Genomic DNA, 7808 nt, shown 5'->3' with positions numbered 1-7808 from the left:
ATTACGAATCGAGCAGATGTAATTTGATTGTGAATGTTTAGCAATATTGAATTGATGAATCGAGCAGATGTTAATTTAATATTAAAGGCTATTTTTAATAGGAACTTAGATCTAGTAAATTAAGAGAGCCTGTTAAATCTATGTTGATTAATAAATTGCGAGAGCCTGTTAATCATGTTATTTGTGCAATGTTAATTATTAATTACTTTGTTTTATCCCGGAATATTAATTATTGGTGAACCTGTGATCCTAGGCTTCCTTATTATTGTTTCTTTTCTCCCTAAACTTATTCTTCGTAGTATAGATTTTATTCCCAAAAATATTGGTTACTTAGATAATTTAGATTATAATAATTAGTTAGGAGTAAAAAGTCTTGTTTCCCTATGGAGTTCGACCCTACTTCCCTATCTACTTTAGTTAGAGGACTTAGGTATTTATTTTTGATTAGGGGATACGACTTTACCCTGTCAAAATTTGGGTGGCAGTGGAGGTGCGGGCTTCGGCTCGATGGATGAAGATGATCAGGACTAGCTATGCTGGGCTAGTTCCCGAGCCAATGAGGACATTGTCTGATTCTGGCTTGGGGGAGATTTTGGATTTGGTATATTTCTTTTCCTCTTTTCTTTTATTTTTGGTGTGTTTTCTTAGGTTAGATTTCTTGCTTTCTAGGTTAGTTTTATTACTTTCTTATATATGAAAAAATATAAAATAAAAAATAAAAAATAAAATATCCAAAAATACATTCCAATGAATTGTAAATTATGCTTCCATGTGCCCCTTACTTGAGAAAATTGTTTTGATTCTTGGTATTTGATGATAAGCATTGTGGATTAGTTGATCATGATTTTATGTTTGATTGCCTTGAAACCTTAACATGCGTCAATTTTGTCCAACTACTTGTGAATATAGTGCTTGACTAGTTGATTTGGTTAGGAATGTGTGATAGTTCCATAGTTCCTGGTATGTCATTGAATTTGAGTATTGGTTTGCAACTATAAGTAATATTTATATGATTCATTATTATGCACATTGTGGAGGACGAAGGCATTTGTTCTTTTAGGTAGCCTCCAGATGATTGTAGATACATTTGTTCCCTTCTTGCAACCCATGTTGTTGCCTTGACTTTTTGTTGTTTTATTAGCCACATTACAAGCCTATTTTGCCCCATTGGTTACTAGTCCCAAGCTTGGCTTGGGGGAGCTATTAGTGAGTGAGGTGAGGGAGTTTGTAGTGTGCTTATTATTTGCACAGCTTGGGTGGGTTTTTGAGAAGTTGTTTTGTTGTTGATCATGTTTATTTTTTATGAGTTTGAGAGTTATATTTTCTTGAAAAATAAAGCATGATGTTATGAAGAAAAAAACAAGAGAAGTTCAAAAAAATATGTGAAAAATAAGTGAACTTCAAAAGAAAAAAAGTGTTCAATGTTCAAATGTTCTAGTTGGAGGTTGATCAAAGGAAAAAAATAGAGCTTCAATGAAAAATTCAAGTTTGGAAATAAAGTTTGTTTATTCACTCCACATCTTCATTATTATGTTTTTATGAGTGATATGTAAGAGTTGGGATTGTTTATTATGATTGGAGTATATTTAGTTGATGTTAGAGTTGGTTATGTGGGAGATGTTGATCATTATTTATTTTGATCATAGATTTTATTAGGATTTGCTCCCTTAAGCATAGCTTTTCTCTCACTTATTCCCTGATTTATCCTACCCTTTACCCTAGCCTTACATTACAAGCTTTAAAGACCTTCCGACCTTTGTGGATAGAATTGTATGAATGTGAAAGTGTTGCTTATCAATGCAAGTTATGATTTGACATATTTTGAGTCGACTAGTAGGATTGAGCGTTCATTGTTTTATACTCACGAGAGTGTAAGATGGGTGGGCATTATTCACATAAAGGGGTTAGATGGAGAACGATCGAGTACATCTTTTACTCGCCACAAAAATTAGAGTTGAGTGCGTGAGCACTAGTCTTGAGTTCTATATGCTCTTGTGGTTTGCTCAGTTTGACAATTGTTAGGGAAGATTGGTAATTAGATGGATTCGATTGGTTGATTTTGAAGTATGTTTATTTGATTTACCCTGGATCGTTTGTGCTTGATTTTTACTTTTTGGGGTGAAGCATATTTATTGATTCATTGATGAGATCTTTGCTTAGGGACAAGCAAAGGTTTGGCTTGGGGGAGTTTGATGTGTCCATTTTATATAGTAATTTACCCCCGTCCCTTGGTCATAATTAGTAGTGTTTCTGGCTCTTTAGAGCCACTTTTACTACTAATGGTGTTTTCTAGTGTTTTCGTAGATTTGGTTGACTTTTGCAGGGATTTATGCTTTTGGAGTATTTTCGCGACATATTTTGGAGAAATCACGAGCATTGGAGAAACACGACCAGATTCTATAGCCCAGGGCCGGTTAGAGCCATTGAACCGGTGATTAAGGGCTCGGTGTAGGTGATACTGGGGCATTTGGACCAAGTATTCAAGACCGGAAGAGGAAACCCAGATTGGCCCAAAGAATTGGAGCCAATCGTAGTCCAAATAGGGGCCCAAGTGAGCCGCCCGACCAAAGAGGCTGGCGCCCGGAGGCGCGCCCGGCCGGGCGGGAGAAGCTAAAGTTTGCGCCAGGTGACGCGCCCGACCGGGCGCGAGATTGGTATTGAGGAAGCAAAAAGGCGCGCCCGATCGGGCGGTGCCTCGCCCGACGGGTGCGTGTAATCATTGAGACGATTAGCGTCGTTTTAGTTTGTTTTAGTTTAGGATTTGTACGGAGTATTAATACTCCTACGTGATACGTTTTTAGGACCTCTCTCTCTCTCTCTTTACTCTGACTTTACTCTCTTAATTGTTTTCTAAGATTTATTTCTCTTAAACCTTTGTTCTTAATCAACTCTTAATTCCAGATTTATTTTGGTAACGATTTCTCTTCTCTTAATCTTAGTTGTTTATTTCATTCCTTTTCTCATGTCTTGTTTAATTACCTTGTTTAGTTTAGTTTCTATTATGTCTGAGTAGTTTAATTCTAGGGTTTATGGGGATCCATAATTAATATGAAGGGATAATTTTTTATTATTGATTATTGATATTGCATGATAATTTCTTATTAAATTGTTTTAATTCTTTGCAATTAGATTACGAATCGAGCAGATGTAATTTGATTGTGAATGTTTAGCAATATTGAATTGATGAATCGAGCAGATGTTAATTTAATATTAAAGGCTATTTTTAATAGGAACTTAGATCTAGTAAATTAAGAGAGCCTGTTAAATCTATGTTGATTAATAAATTGCGAGAGCCTGTTAATCATGTTATTTGTGCAATGTTAATTATTAATTACTTTGTTTTATCCCGGAATATTAATTATTGGTGAACCTGTGATCCTAGGCTTCCTTATTATTGTTTCTTTTCTCCCTAAACTTATTCTTCGTAGTATAGATTTTATTCCCAAAAATATTGGTTACTTAGATAATTTAGATTATAATAATTAGTTAGGAGTAAAAAGTCTTGTTTCCCTATGGAGTTCGACCCTACTTCCCTATCTACTTTAGTTAGAGGACTTAGGTATTTATTTTTGATTAGGGGATACGACTTTACCCTGTCAAAATTTGGGTGGCAGTGGAGGTGCGGGCTTCGGCTCGATGGATGAAGATGATCAGGACTAGCTATGCTGGGCTAGTTCCCGAGCCAATGAGGACATTGTCTGATTCTGGCTTGGGGGAGATTTTGGATTTGGTATATTTCTTTTCCTCTTTTCTTTTATTTTTGGTGTGTTTTCTTAGGTTAGATTTCTTGCTTTCTAGGTTAGTTTTATTACTTTCTTATATATGAAAAAATATAAAATAAAAAATAAAAAATAAAATATCCAAAAATACATTCCAATGAATTGTAAATTATGCTTCCATGTGCCCCTTACTTGAGAAAATTGTTTTGATTCTTGGTATTTGATGATAAGCATTGTGGATTAGTTGATCATGATTTGATGTTTGATTGCCTTGAAACCTTAACATGCGTCAATTTTGTCCAACTACTTGTGAATATAGTGCTTGACTAGTTGATTTGGTTAGGAATGTGTGATAGTTCCATAGTTCCTGGTATGTCAATGAATTTGAGTATTGGTTTGCAACTATAAGTAATATTTATATGATTCATTATTATGCACATTGTGGAGGACGAAGGCATTTGTTCTTTTAGGTAGCCTCCAGATGATTGTAGATACATTTGTTCCCTTCTTGCAACCCATGTTGTTGCCTTGACTTTTTGTTGTTTTATTAGCCACATTACAAGCCTATTTTGCCCCATTGGTTACTAGTCCCAAGCTTGGCTTGGGGGAGCTATTAGTGAGTGAGGTGAGGGAGTTTGTAGTGTGCTTATTATTTGCACAGCTTGGGTGGGTTTTTGAGAAGTTGTTTTGTTGTTGATCATGTTTATTTTTTATGAGTTTGAGAGTTATATTTTCTTGAAAAATAAAGCATGATGTTATGAAGAAAAAAACAAGAGAAGTTCAAAAAAATATGTGAAAAATAAGTGAACTTCAAAAGAAAAAAAGTGTTCAATGTTCAAATGTTCTAGTTGGAGGTTGATCAAAGGAAAAAAATAGAGCTTCAATGAAAAATTCAAGTTTGGAAATAAAGTTTGTTTATTCACTCCACATCTTCATTATTATGTTTTTATGAGTGATATGTAAGAGTTGGGATTGTTTATTATGATTGGAGTATATTTAGTTGATGTTAGAGTTGGTTATGTGGGAGATGTTGATCATTATTTATTTTGATCATAGATTTTATTAGGATTTGCTCCCTTAAGCATAGCTTTTCTCTCACTTATTCCCTGATTTATCCTACCCTTTACCCTAGCCTTACATTACAAGCTTTAAAGACCTTCCGACCTTTGTGGATAGAATTGTATGAATGTGAAAGTGTTGCTTATCAATGCAAGTTATGATTTGACATATTTTGAGTCGACTAGTAGGATTGAGCGTTCATTGTTTTATACTCACGAGAGTGTAAGATGGGTGGGCATTATTCACATAAAGGGGTTGGATGGAGAACGATCGAGTACATCTTTTACTCGCCACAAAAATTAAAGTTGAGTGCGTGAGCACTAGTCTTGAGTTCTATATGCTCTTGTGGTTTGCTCACTTTGACAATTGTTAGGGAAGATTGGTAATTAGATGGATTCGATTGGTTGATTTTGAAGCATGTTTATTTGATTTACCCTGGATCGTTTGTGCTTGATTTTTACTTTTTGGGGTGAAGCATATTTATTGATTCATTGATGAGATCTTTGCTTAGGGACAAGCAAAGGTTTGGCTTGGGGGAGTTTGATGTGTCCATTTTATATAGTAATTTACCCCCGTCCCTTGGTCATAATTAGTAGTGTTTCTGGCTCTTTAGAGCCACTTTTACTACTAATGGTGTTTTCTAGTGTTTTCGTAGATTTGGTTGACTTTTGCAGGGATTTATGCTTTTGGAGTATTTTCGCGACATATTTTGGAGAAATCACGAGCATTGGAGAAACACGACCAGATTCTATAGCCCAGGGCCGGTTAGAGCCATTGAACCGGTGATTAACGGCTCGGTATAGGTGATACTGGGGCATTTGGACCAAGTATTCAAGACCGGAAGAGGAAACCCAGATTGACCCAAAGAATTGGAGCCAATCGTAGTCCAAATAGGGGCCCAAGTGAGCCGCCCGACCAAAGAGGCTGGCGCCCGGAGGCGCGCCCAGCCGGGCGGGAGAAGCTAAAGTTTGCGCCAGGTGACGCGCCCGACCGGGCGCGAGATTGGTATTGAGGAAGCAAAAAGGCGCGCCCGATCGGGCGGTGCCTCGCCCGATCGGGTGCGTGTAATCATTGAGACGATTAGCGTCGTTTTAGTTTGTTTTAGTTTAGGATTTGTACGGAGTATTAATACTCCTACGTGATACGTTTTTAGGACCTCTCTCTCTCTCTCTTTACTCTGACTTTACTCTCTTAATTGTTTTCTAAGATTTATTTCTCTTAAACCTTTGTTCTTAATCAACTCTTAATTCCAGATTTATTTTGGTAACGATTTCTCTTCTCTTAATCTTAGTTGTTTATTTCATTCCTTTTCTCATGTCTTGTTTAATTACCTTGTTTAGTTTAGTTTCTATTATGTCTGAGTAGTTTAATTCTAGGGTTTATGGGGATCCATAATTAATATGAAGGGATAATTTTTTATTATTGATTATTGATATTGCATGATAATTTCTTATTAAATTGTTTTAATACTTTGCAATTAGATTACGAATCGAGCAGATGTAATTTGATTGTGAATGTTTAGCAATATTGAATTGATGAATCGAGCAGATGTTAATTTAATATTAAAGGCTATTTTTATTAGGAACTTAGATCTAGTAAATTAAGAGAGCCTGTTAGATCTATGTTGATTAATAAATTGCGAGAGCCTGTTAATCATGTTATTTGTGCAATGTTAATTATTAATTACTTTGTTTTATCCCGGAATATTAATTATTGGTGAACCTGTGATCCTAGGCTTCCTTATTATTGTTTCTTTTCTCCCTAAACTTATTCTTCGTAGTATAGATTTTATTCCCAAAAATATTGGTTACTTAGATAATTTAGATTATAATAATTAATTAGGAGTAAAAAGACTTGTTTCCCTGTAAAGTTCGACCCTACTTCCCTATCTACTTTAGTTAGAGGACTTAGGTATTTATTTTTGATTAGGGGATACGACTTTACCCTGTCAAAATTTGGGTGGCAGTGGAGGTGCGGGCTTCGGCTCGATGGATGAGGATGATCAGGACTAGCTATGCTGGGCTAGTTCCCGAGCCAATGAGGACATTGTCTGATTCTGGCTTGGGGGAGATTTTGGATTTGGTATATTTCTTTTCCTCTTTTCTTTTATTTTTGGTGTGTTTTCTTAGGTTAGATTTCTTGCTTTCTAGGTTAGTTTTATTACTTTCTTATATATGAAAAAATATAAAATAAAAAATAAAAAATAAAATATCCAAAAATACATTCCAATGAATTGTAAATTATGCTTCCATGTGCCCCTTACTTGAGAAAATTGTTTTGATTCTTGGTATTTGATGATAAGCATTGTGGATTAGTTGATCATGATTTGATGTTTGATTGCCTTGAAACCTTAACATGCGTCAATTTTGTCCAACTACTTGTGAATATAGTGCTTGACTAGTTGATTTGGTTAGGAATGTGTGATAGTTCCATAGTTCCTGGTATGTCAATGAATTTGAGTATTGGTTTGCAACTATAAGTAATATTTATATGATTCATTATTATGCACATTGTGGAGGACGAAGGCATTTGTTCTTTTAGGTAGCCTCCAGATGATTGTAGATACATTTGTTCCCTTCTTGCAACCCATGTTGTTGCCTTGACTTTTTGTTGTTTTATTAGCCACATTACAAGCCTATTTTGCCCCATTGGTTACTAGTCCCAAGCTTGGCTTGGGGGAGCTATTAGTGAGTGAGGTGAGGGAGTTTGTAGTGTGCTTATTATTTGCACAGCTTGGGTGGGTTTTTGAGAAGTTGTTTTGTTGTTGATCATGTTTATTTTTTATGAGTTTGAGAGTTATATTTTCTTGAAAAATAAAGCATGATGTTATGAAGAAAAAAACAAGAGAAGTTCAAAAAAATATGTGAAAAATAAGTGAACTTCAAAAGAAAAAAAGTGTTCAATGTTCAAATGTTCTAGTTGGAGGTTGATCAAAGGAAAAAAATAGAGCTTCAATGAAAAATTCAAGTTTGGAAATAAAGTTTGTTTATTCACTCCACATCTTCATTATTATGTTTTTATGAGTGATAT

Source organism: Chenopodium quinoa, unplaced genomic scaffold, assembly GCF_001683475.1.
Source record: "Chenopodium quinoa cultivar QQ74 unplaced genomic scaffold, ASM168347v1, whole genome shotgun sequence".
Classification (NCBI taxonomy): Eukaryota; Viridiplantae; Streptophyta; class Magnoliopsida; order Caryophyllales; family Amaranthaceae; genus Chenopodium; species Chenopodium quinoa.
The sequence above is the reverse complement of the archived record's forward strand: the minus strand, read 5'-3'. Positions refer to the sequence as shown.